Source organism: Cupressus sempervirens, chromosome 1, assembly GCF_028749045.1.
Source record: "Cupressus sempervirens isolate cs-2001-9-10 chromosome 1, ASM2874904v1, whole genome shotgun sequence".
Classification (NCBI taxonomy): Eukaryota; Viridiplantae; Streptophyta; class Pinopsida; order Cupressales; family Cupressaceae; genus Cupressus; species Cupressus sempervirens.
The window spans coordinates 563,736,820-563,753,404 of NC_143118.1; positions in this window are offsets into that span (position 1 = coordinate 563,736,820).

Here is a 16,585-nt window from a genome sequence, read left to right on the forward strand (position 1 = left end):
TAGTGTTAACTAAGTTCACGCAGTTAACAAAGAACGTCTAAAGAAAGTCTTTTCTGAGTTAGTGTTGACTGAGCTAGGTTAGCTAACGAAGGATTTTATTGAATCAACATATTTAGTTTGATGAATTTAATTTTTAAGTCTAGCTGACTTAAGGAGTAATATTGAATATTTTTTAGTGTATTCAAGCCAACTTGACAAGGGAAAATATAAAAGTATAAGGTTAATTTGTGGGATTGCATATGAGAAGCATGGGATTGAAAAGATATAACAAAGGAAGAGAATTGGAAGGATAGTGAAGTATCTAGAGTTGACTAAGCTATAAAGTTTTATCTGATTAAGGAGGATCAAGTATTCAATCAAGAATAGAGATGTGAAATCAGCAATATAGTTGTATCAACAATCAAGTTATATAATTGTTACTCTCTAATAATTGTAGCATTGTATCAAATCTCTTAACAGAGTTATCTTAATAGTTATTTTCCAAATCCTCTAACAAGGTGACATTTTTGGATTAAAGTGTTTAAAGAACTCTAACAAGGCCACTCCTAATAGGGTGATTAAATCCTTTAATAGGGTCACACCTAACAGTGTGTTTTGTAACCTTTAACAGGGTTGGCTCCTAATAGGGCTCACTTCAGAAGAGTTAAAAACTCAAGATTAAGATGGCGAAGGAGCAAAAGTAAACAATTGCACCATCACAAGGTTAAGTGATGAGTTAAAGTTTTAAGTTGTGAGATTGTGAATGAAGGAAGTAGTTAAGTTCAAATGGCTATTGCAATGTCACAGGTTAAAAACATTGAAGACATGTTTAAGATGTGAAATAGTGATGCAGTCTTCACAGGTTTGAAACAATAGTTAAGAATATGAGCAATGATGTTGAGATAATACATCAAAATAGTCATTTTTCTAAGTCACTACAGTCAATAAGTTAAAAAATGAAAGGTAGACGAAGCTGTGACATGGTCAAAATTATAGGTTTCACCACTTTGCAAGGGATTCACTCATAGTTAGTTTTAATGTTGCAAAGGTGCGATCATATTTAGTGTGCAATCATTGCTACTTGTCTGCGGTTATTAAAAGGGAAGAGTAAGCAATTGAAAGGTTGTGATAAAGGCTTGAAAGAATTATTCACATTCTCATATGTCAATATGGTCAATGAATTAATAGAGATATATGACTACTGGATGAGCCAAGCTGATAACATAATTATTCTAGGTGTCAAGAATCTAGACAAAGTAACTGGTGCTATGAAAACTTATAAAGTCAAAGTAGTTACTCCTAAAAGAGATGATTTCCTATTATTTTTCTAGACATCTGCCTTTCTCTCCTTTTCCTTCTATAGCCATCTATGGTGTTATGATCAGTCTCTATGATAGACAATGATTCAAGTGTCCTATTTTTAGATTTTTTTGTCTAGAGATGCTCTGTGAAGCAATCATCCAGTCTAGCCGGCCATTCTGAGAAGGCCCATAAATGAAATATTTGATGAAGTTAATAAGATCAACACAATTTACTTTGGGAAAAACCTAGTAGATGAGAGTATTGTGTGTGACTCTAAGTTCATTTTAAGTTGTGTTGTTCATTTAGCTTCAGTATAGTGTATGGAATGAATGTGCTATTATTGAAAATTGAGTGAATGTACATGAACTTGATTTTGTTTCCTTCATTCAGTTGATCGTATGTCTTACTTTCAGCATAAGCATCTCTTTGTTCTTTGTGTTGTATTTCATAGTTTATGTATTTAGTATAGTTTTTCATCTACGGAAGCCAGAACTAGTGTGTGGAGTAGTTGGTAGATAGACAATTCGAGTATTGTCAAAACACCAGTTAGTTTTATAATCTGGGTTTTACTTATTTCACCATCTCTTCCTTTCTTCTTGCTATCATATCTGGTTATGCATGTTTCCATTGCTTGCATTGTAGGTTAGAATAGATTGTACGTTGCGAGTTAGTCCCCCCTTTCAATTGCCTAGGTTATTTAAAGTGTTGAAAAACTTGGTTTTTGCCTCTTCTGCTCTTTGGTTAAGAGTATACCCCCAAAACTTGAAAGATAAAATTCATTGTATATCTTGCATTAATAAGGGAGTTGTACCTTTCAATTTAGGAGCCTTTGATAGATTACTACATTGATCCATTCTGTTGTTAACTTTTTTTTCCATAAGCCATTGGGCAGTTAAAGAGTCAATGTGTAAACCAAAATATCAAGGAAGAAAAAATATTAACCAACATGTGGAAACCTTATTAAGGGAAAAAAGCACCTGGGACCGACAACCCCAAAATTTCACTCTTTTGAAGTGAGCTTTGTTAGGAAACAATCTTGTTAAAGATTACAAACACATTATTATTATGACCTTTTTAGAGGATTTTCACCAATGATCATCTAGACCTTATCACTCCTAAAATATCTATAGAGTGGCCTACTCTAAAGGACATGCAAAACATTCAACAAAATGTCACCATTCAATGGATTTATAAATAAGACTATTAGGTCCACTCAGTTAAGAGATTTTATGCTACAATGGTTAGAGAGTAATAGTGAAATTATTTGTTAAGAATAGCATTACCTTTCTTGTTTAGATCTTTGTTTTGCTCAATCTCTTTCATTTTTTTTAATCTTCTTTCTTTCTTTGGCTTCCTTTCGGCTGACCTACTCACTTACAATCAACTTAGCACTTTTACTGCTTGATCTTCATAATTCATTTTTGCTTCATTATCCTTCTAGCTATCAATGTTTTTCCTCCACTTGATCAACAAAAATAAACAATGTGGTCATCCCTTAAATATAAAATTTTTTTCTACTTCACTAGATTCTTCCATATTTTGTCACTTAATCACAATCTTATGATCTTTGTCTAGCTTAGATTTGTTAAATCTAAACACTCAAGTTGTACCGCTTTATTTTGAACTTTAAAATCCAATTCAAATCATCAAATCTCCTTCATTAGATATTCTTTAAATTTCTCTAGCTATTGATCTCATAACTAACTACATCCTTATCTTTGAAACTTCTTGAACAATCTTTCTTTTCATCAAATGTCTACCCCAGATTAAATATTTCTCCAAACTATTCTTCCTTTAGTTTCTTAGTTAACATTATATTTTCTTAGTCAATATTAGGCTCGAGTAACTAACTACTCATTTAAAACTACACATCCTTGATGTAGTACAAGATAGAAGAATCCCCAAAGGAGATGTCCTAGCCCCCAGCAAATACCACACAGTTGAAACACAATAAAAATGCAAGATCTAATACCAAATCACAACTCTTTATTCATAAAATAACTATTACATGCAATGTGCTAGGCTATAAGGCCTTCCTAGTTAATGCCAAATACAATAGCAATTACAATAATAGTTCGGCAAAATCCCTCAAGATCCATCCCAAACACTAGCTAGTCTAGGTCCATGCTCTGGTAGAAACCCCCGAGGAAGATCTTAACTTGTGCTCGCAAGCCCATCAAGCAATCTCCTTGGTTTTCCAAGCCTTAGCTACTATCCTTCTCAAAATTTTCTCCTCTAACACCTCCTCTTCTCCAATATGGATAAAATAATCACAATCCTAATGTAAATTGCCTCACATTCAACACTCTATTCATAAACTCATGAAAAATTCACTCTCTAGCTACTCACCACACTCACTCCTCTTTTGAATGAATGAATAATGACTAAATACTTCACCAAAACCCCTAATTATACCAATTGAAGCCACAACTCAGCCTACAATGCTAAAAATTAAATAAACCTAATGTTAAATACTTGAAGAGCCACAAATCGGCCTCCAACATAAATTAAATGTCAAATGCCTTTAAAGGCTTACGATACTTATTAAATACATCAAAATTTACTACCCAAGACCCAAATAGGTCCACTCAACCCTACTAGAATCCCTTACTAATGCAGGATAGCCAACTACCCTAGGATGTTCCTACATCAGACTCCCCAGGTACAAAAAGAAAAGTGTGTCCCACACTTTGATGCCAAAAGAAAGATCGACAACCATCTTCATTTCACCAAGGGCTTCCACTCCAATAGGGACAAGAAAACCAACATGAAAATCATCCACATCTACATCACTCTTCCAAAAACCATAATCTCAATCATCTGATAAACATGCTCACTTCTAGGAACATAATGCTTCATCAAAAAACCCTCATCCACAACAACAACTAGTGAATCCACACCAATAACAATAAACTCCATATCAGTAGCAATATATAGATCTCCATCAACACATTCTAGACTCACAACATAAGTGGTCTTATTGCTCACAACAAGATGCTCTACAACATACAAGTCACCACCAATAAAAACTAGATCATCCATGATCGAGTGCTTCACAATCTCCATGTCAGACTCAACCAACTGATCATGAAAAGAAATCTCCATCCTGAAATCAACAAGATTAGGAATATCCTTAGCAACAACCTAAAGTTGCTCTACAATTTCTATATCATACTCCACAAACTAATCAACAAAACCAACCTCTTCCACCTTAACCTTGCAATGCCATCTTCTCTCTCAAACAAGTCTTCTAACCGACCAGACAACTTTCTTCTTTTGTTTCTCAACTCTTTTAGAAAAAGAAACATCCACAACAACATCCATCCTGGCTATTGTCTCATTGATCCTTCTCTCCACTATATCATGAAGATTCATAATCATCCTAGGGTCCAATCTACATGTCCTCCCAAGTAACCTGGTGCAAACTACCTCAACTTCAGTGATCTGTCTACACACTCAGGAAAAACCTTCTCTTTGATACCACTTGACATAGTGCAAGGTAGGAGAATCCCAAAGGAGATGTCCTAGCCCCCAACAAATAACCATAGAAACACAATAACAATGCAAGATTTTGATACCAAATCACAACTCTTTATTCATAAAATAACTATTAAATGCAATGTATCAGGCTGTAAGGCCTTCCCAGTTATAGCCAAATACAATAGCAATTACAAAAAAAGTTTTGCAAGATCCGTCAAGATCCAACCCAAACACTAGCTAGTCTAGATCCACACTTTGATATAAACCCTCAAGGAAGATCTCAACTTGTGCTCGCAAGCCCAACAAGTAATATCCTTTTTTTTCCAAGCCTCGTCTACTAGCCTTCTCAAAATTTGCTCCTCTACCACCTCCTCTTCTCTAAGATGGATCTAATAATCACAATCCTATTGTAAACTGCCTCACATTTGGCGCTCTATTCACAAACTTAGGAAAAATTTGCTCTCCAGCTACTCTCCACACTCACTCTTCTGAATGAATGAATAATGACTAAAGACTTCACCACATCCCCTACTTATACCAATCTAAGCCACAAGTTGGCCAAAATGCTAAAAACTAAATAAACCTAACATTAAATACTTGAAGAGCCACAAGTTGGCCTCCAACAGAAATTAAATGTCAAATGCCTTTAAAGGCTTACAATACTTATTAAATACATCAAAATTAATTACCCAAGACCAAAATAGGTCCACTTAACCCTACCAAAATCTCTTAATCATGTAGGATAGCCAATTATCCCAGGATGCTCCTGCGTCAATCCTTCACTTCTTCATTAGGCACCCAATGGCAATTGTAGTAGCTTAGTTAATACTAAGATTCTTCATTCACTGACCAAATTTTCTTGCTTATACATGGTCTTGAAACTTCATCAAATCATGTAAAATAATCAAACCAACATTATGTTGTCAGAGTCTAACTTATTCAAGTTCCCATTGAATATCATACACTTAACACTTGCATCATCATTATACTTTCTTCAAATCCTCTTCATCAATCAAATGATTGTTGGAAATATAAGAGGAGTAACTGAAAGAGGAGGGGTGAATTAGTTACCACAAAAATATATCCTAGATCCCTTAGATTTCAATATAAATCAAACTAAACTCAGTTGGAATTGTAAATACTGCTGTAACTCAGTTAGCGCTGAATCACTTGGCAAACACTAAGAATTACTGTAACTTGGTAAGCACTAAAATATTACTTCTTTAGATGTTTAATGTTTTTGATTAGATAAATAGGTTTTACAGGGAACTTGAAACCTGAAAGTTTTAGATTATGGTAAAAGCAGGTTTTGAAGGGACCCCCAAACACTTTAACAAAAAATAGAAAGATAAAGCAAGACAACCCAACTAGGAAAAAACCTGCAACAAACTGAAGAAAAGTATCAAAATCAGGTTTTACAGGGACCTGAAACCACTAGAAAAGTCCAAAAACAAACTAACCCAGGTTTTATAGGGACTTGGAACCACAAACAGTCTAAACTATAAAAAAAACCAGAAACCAAGACCAGAGTCCCCAACCAGCGACCAATACCAGACAGGCACCAAACCAGAGAACCCACCCCAGTGCCACTATTGTAGCTCCAGGATCAATTTAGCTACTTCCTTACCAATAGCAGCAGTCTCTTGAATGGAAACAACATCCATAGTAGCAGCAGCTTTCATAGCACTCTTCTTGAAACCTGAAAGTTAGTACATAAGAAGGCTGATAATAAGCGTGACAGCCCAGCCAAAAAAGTATAAGTTCAAAGGCTGATAATAAGCATTAAGCCCAGCCAAAGGAAAGAGTACTAAGAAAAGACCAAGAAAAGGAAACAAACAAAGCCACGACCAAAAGCCAGAACAAAAAGCCAAAAGATAGTGATAAACAAAAGAACAGGCAAGAGTTATTCCTCATTCTTTCGGTCTAGATCATGCATCACCTGAGCAGCCTCAAAGGCCTATTGATTCTCCTCCTCTTCCATCTGTTGTGCCCTTTGATTCACCTGGTCCTGAGCAGGAGTGGAGTTGTCCTTTTCAGGGTCGTCCTCCGTTCTGGCCTCATCCCTATCATTTCCATCCTCATCATCATGCATTTCTCTGTCTTTGATCCAACCCATAAGAGAGATGATGTTGTTATTGATGGAACTTAATAAGGAAAACATCTGGTTTGCAAGGTTGTGATTGTAGTTTTCCAGATTGTGTATCCTCTGTTCTGCTAGAGTGAGCCTATCAACCGCATCCATCTTCCTGTTGGCATCCATTCCTTTCCTTATTGCCTCAATGTGTTTCACCTGGTCTTTAACCTCCTCAAGCTTGTGGAAAAGCCATTTGATTGATCTTAAATTATCAATCATGCTATTGCAAACATTATTTAAAAGGTTCATCCCTGTCTCCCTAGCTCTGTCTGAAATAGCCACAATCGTCGGATCAATTAATTCTTCTAGCCGTTGCTCTTCTTGATTATCCACGAGGATTTGGGGATTCATGGCCTCCCTAAAGATTCCCATTTTGGCTATTTTGACATTGAAGTTGATCCACACTTTCCTCTTATTATTGGTCTGTACTTCCCCTTTCGCATACCCATCTTTCTCCTCTTTCTGCTCCTCAGGGTGGAGATGGATAGGAGAAAGGGGTAGCACAGACGCCTCCTCATATTGAGAGCGCACATCCTCTAGACTCTCCCTCTTGCACTTCTTCCTTCTAGTTTCCTCCTTTGTTTCCTCCTGCGTATCCTTCACAACCTCCTTAGACTTCGTATCCTCCTCTTCTTTGCTACTTCCCTCCTTAGCCTTCTCAGCCTGCTTCCGCCCTAGATCCCTAGGGATTTTTCTACTTGGGGTAATGGGGGGGGGGAATTTTTGACATGATAAGTCACCGCTTTCCCTGAAGAGGAAATCCTGCCTTTCTCAGAATTGAGGCTCTGAATCTCATCTGAGTCAGAGGAGTAAGTGGAACTTCCAGACTCCACTATCTCTGTCTGAGGGGGGGCATTGCTAATAGTCTGAGCTTTGAAGTGCTCATAGATAAGTAGCAACAATCCCTCATGTAGAGCTGGGTTAGGAATGGGCTTCTTTTTGAAGCTGTCCATCACCTTACTCATAGAGGTTAATAGATAAAAAGGGAAAGAAATTCTAGCTTTCTTCCAAAAATGATTTAAAATAACAAAGTGGTGGGTTCGAGCTCTATCAAACCTTGGGTCTAGAGTGATATACTCAATAACAGCTTTCAGAACATACCTCCACCGCTTCTTCATGGAGTCGGGGACATAGTAGGTGTCAATTTTTTTCAACACCTTCAATTCCTTCTCACTCTCCACAAAATCCTTAACCACATTGGCTTAGAGCTTCTTATCCCTGAAGAATTTGAAACCCTCGATAGGGATCTTGGTGACAGCCGCAATCACCTCCTCCGTAATCCAAAAATTGATGCCATTCACCTTAACCCTACCATCTTTCCAGGACCCCACCATACTGTTGGTCACCTCCTGATCAAAACCGTGCAGCTTCATGAGATACTTGGTTACCCCACCCTCATCCAACTTTTCCCAAACTTTCAGCCTACTTCTCCATTTCTCAAAGTCCCCCATCGGCTCCTTTTTGCATCTCTCGCCCACCATCTCCACACACTGCACATCGCTTTACTCATAAGCTCTTCACTGTAAGACTAGAATGGACCATCAATATTAAGCAAAGAGCAGAGAAAAATAACTCTGTTGTTGCCCCTAAAATGAATGCAATAAACAACCCACAAAGTGTGGCAAATAATCAATGAAGGATATCTGCATTTACGAATGCCCACTCTTCTATTATGAAAAGTACCCATATATCTTAACTCTTTCATATTCATAATTACAACTTGATTTCCTCCATACTTCCTTGGATTTTATCCAAGTCGATCTAACACTTGACGTCCACTAGCAAAGAAGTTCCAGGAAGCTAAGTCAATTTTTGGTCTATGCCGACCCCTATATTTGCCAACCTGTCGGCAATCAGGTTTGTTTCCCAGAAAGTATGGGTGACGTGAAATTTTTTTAATTTGGCAAGGGTCTCTCTAGTCTCATTGATAAGATTTGAAATCGTCCAAGATGGAAACAAACTGCCATTGATGCACTTAATAATGTTATTCAAGTCCCCTTCTAGCCATAAATTGGTGACCCCAATATCAAAAGCCAGTTTAACAACATTGCACACGGCGTTGGCTTCCGCAAAATGATTTGTTTGGAAACCCAACGGGAGAGTGAAAGCCGCTATACTATCACCATTTTCATTTCTAACCACACCTCCACTACTCGAGGATCCAGGGTTGCCCTTGGAGGCTTCGTTGAAGTTGGCTTTGTGCTAGCCTTCAAGGGGGAGGAGCTACTTGGCTTCCTATCTTTTTCTCATTTTGTCTTTTACCTTCTCCTTATTCCTGCCTCCTATCTCAAAAGCTCCCCCCTTCCTCATGAAATTTTTTTCCTTTATGTTACTGAAGATCTTCCTTCCAACAACCAAAGCCAGCTCCTCCTTGTCTCTGAAAATTTGGTTGTTTCTCTCCTTCCATATGCTCCAACAAAAATGGGGCAGGAGCCAGGAGCTAATTTCCTTCAAGGTAGATCCATTGAACATACCATGCCATTGGCAGAAAAAGTCTAGGAGGTTGGAAGGAAAGCACCAGCTATGGTCAAGGTCCTGGGTGAGGAAGTCCCAGACTGTCCTGGAGTAAGAGCAATGAATGAACAAGTGATTGCTAGTCTCAGACTCGTCTTTGCATAAAACACATCTGTTGGGCATGATATGACCTCTTTTAATGAGATTTTCCTAGGTGAGATTTTTTCCCTGAAGTGCCAACCAAAAAACATGTTGACTTTTGGTGTTAGGCCTGGGAGCCAGGCACTTGACCAAGGGGGGGACTCTTCAGTGCTCCATAAAGTAGAGTACCCAGAGGCGACCGAATAGAACCCATTGGCATCATCCCTCCAAACTAGATCATCCTTGTTGGTACTGAGGGATAAGGAATTAAGCATGATCATAATTGGTTTAAGGTCCTTTGAGATAATAGAGAGGTCCTTCCATCCCTGTTCAGTACTGTAGTTGCTGACTTTGTGCCCAAAAAGGTTGATGCAATCATTAGCCCAAACGCCATAGCTAGGCTTATTAATGAGGGGTCCCTAAGGAAGCCAACAGTCTGTCCAGAAAAGAATGTTCTCCCCATTTCCCAGCTTCTAGGAGACCTTAGATTTAGCCAAATTCTTGGCTTTTAAGAAGCCGTTCCAAACAATTGAACCTTTGGGTATATTCTCACTGAAAATTGTGAACTGAAAAGAGGGCCTTTTTATATACTTGTTCACCATAGTGTCTCTCCATTCCCTTGTGCTACTAAAGATGCGCCAGATTTGCTTTGCTAGGAGGGCCTTGTTGATATGAGTAAGTTTCCTGATTCCCAGACCACCATTCTTTTTAGGGAGACATACTTTGTCCCAAGCAACAAGGGGGTACCTTTTAATCCTTTCAGTTCCCATCCATAAAAAATCCCTTTATGGATTTTCTCCATCCTCTCGACGTATTTATCGAGAATGGTAAAAAGGCTCAGGGCATATATTGGCAAGTTTTGAAGGATGGACTTAACTAGTTGACATTTTCTAGCTTGGCTGAGAGAGGCTCCTTTCCAGCTAGCTAGCTTCTTACTGAACCTATCCAAGATGCCATTCCAGATGGATTCAGAGGGGGACGTGCCCAAGGGGAGACCCAGGTAGGTAGGAGGACGCTTTCCCACCTGACATCCCAAGATTTTGGAGATTCTTTGTTGTCTTCCCTCCGGAGTGTTGATAAAGAAAACAAAGCTTTTGTCCCAATTGATGAGTTGCCCCAACCCTCTGGAATAAGTGTTCAAAGTGTCTTTCAAAGCCTTAGCCTCCTTGACTGAAGCCTCTCCTCCCATAATGGTATCATCAACGAATTGTTGATGTGTGAAGGGGGTGAATTTGGAAGAAGGTTTAAAGCCTTTGATCCTTCCTTCTTTCTTTTTCTTCTCCATGAGTCTGCCAATACATTCTGCCAAGATAATGAAGAGAATCGGTGATAGAGGATCCCCCTGACAAAGGCCTCTAGTAGGTTTGAAGAAATCAGAGGGGGATCCATTCACTAGTACAACTAGGGAGGGGGTGGTGACCAATTAGGAAATTAGCTTGCAGGATTTAACATCAAAGCCAAAAGCCTTCAACACCAACTCCAAAAAGGACCAATCCACCTGATCATAAGCTTTAGACATGTCAAGTTTGAGTAACATCCCTTCTCTCTTACCAGCTTCCATAGAGTGAATCACTTCATGCACCATGATAATCGAATCTAAAATTTGTCTGCCCGGGACAAAGCCTGATTATTGTTGAGAGATAATGTGGGGGAGAAGCTTAAGTAGCCTCAAAGTGAGCACCTTCGAGATGACCTTATAAAATGAGTTACATAAGTTGATGGGTCTGAACTTATCTAGAGTGTCAGCCCCTAGCACTTTGGGAATAAGAACTAAGAATGTGGAGTTGATTTCCTTCAGAATGCTTTTGGCTCCAAAGAACTCCTGAATCGCCTTAACAACATCCTTCATAATGACAGGCCAGTACATTTGGAAAAAGAAGGTAGGAAAATCATTAGGTCCAGGTGATTTATTCGCCAGAAGAGAAAAAATAGCTTCTCTCACTTGAGAATCGGAAGGAATGGCTTGGATCAGATTATTATGGTGCGGTTGAAGGATCTGAGGGATACTAGAGACAATGTCTTCCTAGTCCACCTTAGAGAGAAGAGGATCCCAAGAAAGAAGGGAGGAGAAGAAAGAGATAGCTTCAAGTGAAATATCATCTTCCTTAGTTAGCACACCCTGATCTTTCTTCAGGCCAGAAATCCTGTTGTTAGCTCTATGTTTAAGAGTGGATAAATGGAAGAACTTTGTGTTCTGGTCTCCTTCCTTAAGCTAATTGATTATGGATCTTTGCCTCCAAAACTTTTCCTCCTTACTAATGATGCCATGTAAATCAGACAGGATAGATAGTTCTTCATCTCTACTCGAGGCATCATACCCATTTGCCTGAATGGAGTCTTGGATGGAAGTGAGATTAGAAGAAAGATCCTCTTTCATAGAGAATAAATGACCAAAATCTGACTTATTCCAAGCTTTAACCATCCTTTTAACATTACTTAGTTTTCTAGTTACCCTAAACATAGTAGTGCCTTCCACATCTATACTCCACCAACCCTTAATTCTCTCAAGAAGGTCAAGGTGGGAGGTCCACATTTTCTCGAAATGGAAGGGAGGAGGTCTATAGGGGTCAAAAGGGACAATCGAGAGGGAGATGGGGGAGTGGTCAGACCCAATTCTAGGCAAAAGAGCTAATTTGCAAGAAGAGGTCTATAGCCAATCAGGAGAAATGAGGGCTCTATCTAGTCTAACCTGAATACACTCCTTGCCTAAGCATTTATTGGACCAAGTAAAGTCACCACCCATAAGGTCCAGATCCAGAAAAGCCAAATCCTTGATGAAGTTAGAAAGATCATGCTTGCTATCCCAGTCCTGAGGCAGACCACCCTTCTTTTTCGTATCCAAAAGAGGGGTATTGAAGTCTCCGATAATGATGCCTTTTTTTAGGTTACCATTTTGAACCAGCCCTTCAGTCCTAGACCAGTAGGATTTTCTTTCTCTCTTGTTATTAGGCGCATAAATGTTGAGCAAGAACCAAAATTCCTTGGAATGAATATTGAACACTTTACAAAATAGAAAGTTACCTGCATTGGAGATCGATTCCACCCTGAAAAGATTTGACTTGTATAAAGTTAGTAGGCCCCCAGAGGCTCTGTCAGAGTCCGAAGCCTCACCGCTCATCATGTTATTGAACTCTATGTTTCTCAAAGAGTCCTTTTTCATTTTAGTTTCTTGGATCATCAAAATATCTAGTCTTTGGTCTCTAATCAAATTCCTAATAATTTCCTGTTTATGGGCACCATTTAGGCCCCTAATGTTCCATGATATGATCTTCATTTTTTACTCTTGGAAAAGTCCTTCAGGGTGCTTTGGCACCCATTCACCAAACACCTTTTGGTCTCCTCTTCTCTGGACTCCCTTTCTGATTTTCTGCCTACTTTGGTTGTAGAGCCCACATCTAGTTTGCAACTGCTCCTAGTTTCTACCAGAGAAGCCTTGGATGGATCTCTGATTTGGTTCTTCCTAAGTATCTCTCCCTTCTTTTCGAACTTCAAGGATCTAGAAGCCTTATTAGCATTCCTTGGGGTGCTGTGAAGATCAACCCTTTGGTCCTGATCTTTCACCAAGTCCTCCTTAATTCCTATTTTGGTCGCTACATCTCTGGTGGAGACCAAGTTTTCCTCTGGGTCTTGGAAGATGATAATTTCCTTATTTTCTCTTTCCTTGATCTCTTCCGTGGAGCCCAGAACTATCTGTTCCTCAGTGGGGAGATGGTCCACACCAACCTCCTAAAGACTTTTTTGAAAGAAATCCTTAACTTCCTCTTCTCCAGGCTTTAGGGTCCTTTCCTTGACCAGATCATCCCCTAACAGCTGGGGTTCGGTTAAAGGTAGAGAAGAACTGGGTCCAGACTTGAGTAGTTCTCCTTCTTTACTAGTCTTTCCCTGAAGTTCTAGGTTTGTCCTCTTTGGGGATTCTAATGCATATTGGGTCTCCAAAGATAGGTCCTTTTGGCCTAATGCAGAGGTCTTCTTTTTCCAAACTTTCTTCATCCTTAGTTGAGAAGAAGAAGGGGGATTCTTCTTTCTAGTCATCTTAGATTTCAGGCATTGAAATGCCTTGTGATCGGTTTTTAGATAGTGAAAGCACCCAAAAGGAACACTTTCAAAGTCCAACTATTGGATATGGGTGCCAAGTTTGGACTAAAAACAAACCACTTCGGGCATATCCTCCCCTTCCCTCACTATCCTTGCATAAGTTAGCCTACTCTTTGAAGTAGTGATTGGGTTAATGGAGAGAAGCTCTCTGAAAGAGCTGGCCACTCCCTTGGAGACATCCTCATTCCAAAACTCCAAAGGTAGCTCCAGGAGTCTGACCCATACTGGAGCTTGCTGGAGGAAAGATTCGTTTAAGTCCAATTGGGACAACCATCTCTAAAGCATGAGGGTGGCCCTACCAAAGCTCCAGGGACTTTCATAAAGGATGTCAGCCATGTCCTCTTGATAGGTGAACTCAAAAGAGAGAAAACCCTTTGCCGTTGCTGTGACACTAACTTGACCTTTCAAGCGCCATTTTTTCAGAGTGTAGGCTCGAACCACATCAATATTTGGTCTTGGGCCAATAAACTTTCTGACGAGCGTTGAGGACATGGAGGCAATGCTATGATCAACAATCTCATCTGGAATAGTGATCGTGCAAGATCCCTTTTCCAGACTTGACACAATCTTAATCGGAGCGAAAAAGAATTTACCTGATGGCTTGACTCCAAAGAGTGAGGCCCAACGCTTTGGGAGATTCCCTGGTATGTCCTCACATGGGTCCCCATCTCCTGAATCCTCCCTGATGCCTGCCTGGATCCCCTCCTACGTGCCTGGTGATTGAGGTCCACCTCCCTATGAATTCCCGCCTGTCTCCAAATTTGAATTTTGAACTTGCGCTCCCGCTCCCACTCTCATTGTGAGCTGAATTTCTATTAAAATATGAAATATGAATGCATTGTTAACTGAAGTTAGATGTTTAATGTTATTAATCACAATTAACTTAGTTGTAGAATAGAAAGAAAACAACATGAACACATATGACACCAAGATTTAACATGGAAACCCAATTTGGGAAAAACCACTAATTGCAACTAGTTATTATTTTTCACTCTTTTGAAGTAAGCTCTATTAGGAGCCAACCATGATAAAGGTTACAAAACACACTGTTAGGTGTGACCCTTTTAAAGGATTTTATCACCCTATTAGGAGTTGCCTTGTTAGAGATCTTTAGACAATTCAATCTAGAAATGTCACCTTGTTAGAGGATTTGAAAAATAACTATTAAGCTAACTCTATTAAGAGATTTGGTACACTACTATAGTTATTAGAGAGTAACAATGATATGAGTTGATTGGTGATGCAACTATACTTCTAATTTTAGATCTCTATTCTATCTTGAATACTTGATCCTCCTTGATCAGATAAAACTTTGTAGCTTGGTCAACTCAGGATACTCTGGTACCCTTTCAATTCACTTCCTTTGTTTTATCTTTTCAATCCCATGCTTCTCATATTCAATCCCACAACTTGACCTTATACTTATTGTTAAAAATTGGCTAATTGTGATATGTAATTATTTTCATTAATGGCAACATGATGTACACATTGATAGGAAACCTCAGAAATAAAGATACTTACTATTTGGTAATCAAAAAATATTCTAAGTATAGAATTTGTTAACAACAGTGTATTGTTTTGTTTATAACATGTTGTAGACATCATATTATGACAAGTGAAGTTACATGGAGATAGTATACATGTTGGTGATGATGCGTATAACCTTAGAAGTTTGTATGGACTATACAAAATAGAGATAATCATGTTTTGATGATGCAGGATAACATAATTGAAGGAAAGAATTGTTTTGTTTACAAAACAATTACTTGTCCAATTAGGGCTAACATCCTAGATGTTTACTCTAACTTGGAAAAGTGAATAGTGTTCCTAGCCAACCTAGTATAAATTTATGTAAAGGCATGTTATTTGTTCAAATGACTTCTTGTGATGAGAAGTGTGCTTGTACGTGCTTATGAAGTTATGCAAAGTGAGCAAATTTTTGTGAAAGTGGTATATGTGAAGTTTTGTATGAGCTATCTGGTGATCCAAGATTGAGCTGAAGATGAGAGATAAGACAAGGAAGGAAAATACTAGTAAATTACTTGTTTGAGTAGTGAGCTCTTCTTGTAGTTAAAATTACATGTTTGGGAAGTGGGCTCATTTTGCATACATTATACTACAACTCCTAACTGGGTTGGCACAACTCCTAACGGGGTTGGAATCTCCTAATAGGTATTCAAAGTCTCCTAACAAGGACTACTTATATTGAATTTTCTCATTGACTCCTAATAGGGTCTATCCTCTAACAAGGAACTTATATAATAGTATATTATCTAGTGGGTATCATCCCCACCGAGGTTTTCCCTTGGCTAAGGTTTCCTTAGTTAACAAAATATGGTGTTATGAGTTATTTTTGTGCATTGCTATTGTTATTGTTCAACATTACTTTATTGATTTGTTATGCATGGCTTAAAGTAAGTAATAATATCTAGTTGGTGACTAAAGCTTTTAGATTACTAATTCATCCTAACAATTGGTATTAGAGAATAGTTACTTTGAAGAGGCTTAACAGCTTAAGTAAGATCCCTATGGATATGGAACAATTGATGAAGAACCTTGAAGAAGCTCTTGAACAAATTGATCACCTTATTGAATAAAGATATAAGCTAAAGGACATATATGAAGACTCCAAAGTATACATTGGTTAGTTGAAAGAAAAGATTGAACATCTAAAATCCAAGCCTAAATCTATTGAATTTGGAACTACTGATGACGAGTATTCAAAGTTAAAGACATAGTACAATATCTTGAAGCATGAATTAAAGATTAGAAATATGAAGTTGACTCTAAGAAATGATCCTAGGAAAATTGAATCCGATTTGAAGACTAAAAATGCAGATATGAGAGCAAGTCTGGCAAAGAAAACATCTAAATGTGAAACATTGAAAGAAGACCATGAAGAACTCCTTAAGTACAATAATATTGTGAAAGGTGAATTGACATAGTGTAAACAAAAGCTTGAGAAATTTTATTCTAGCAGAGAAAAGCTTGATGATTCAA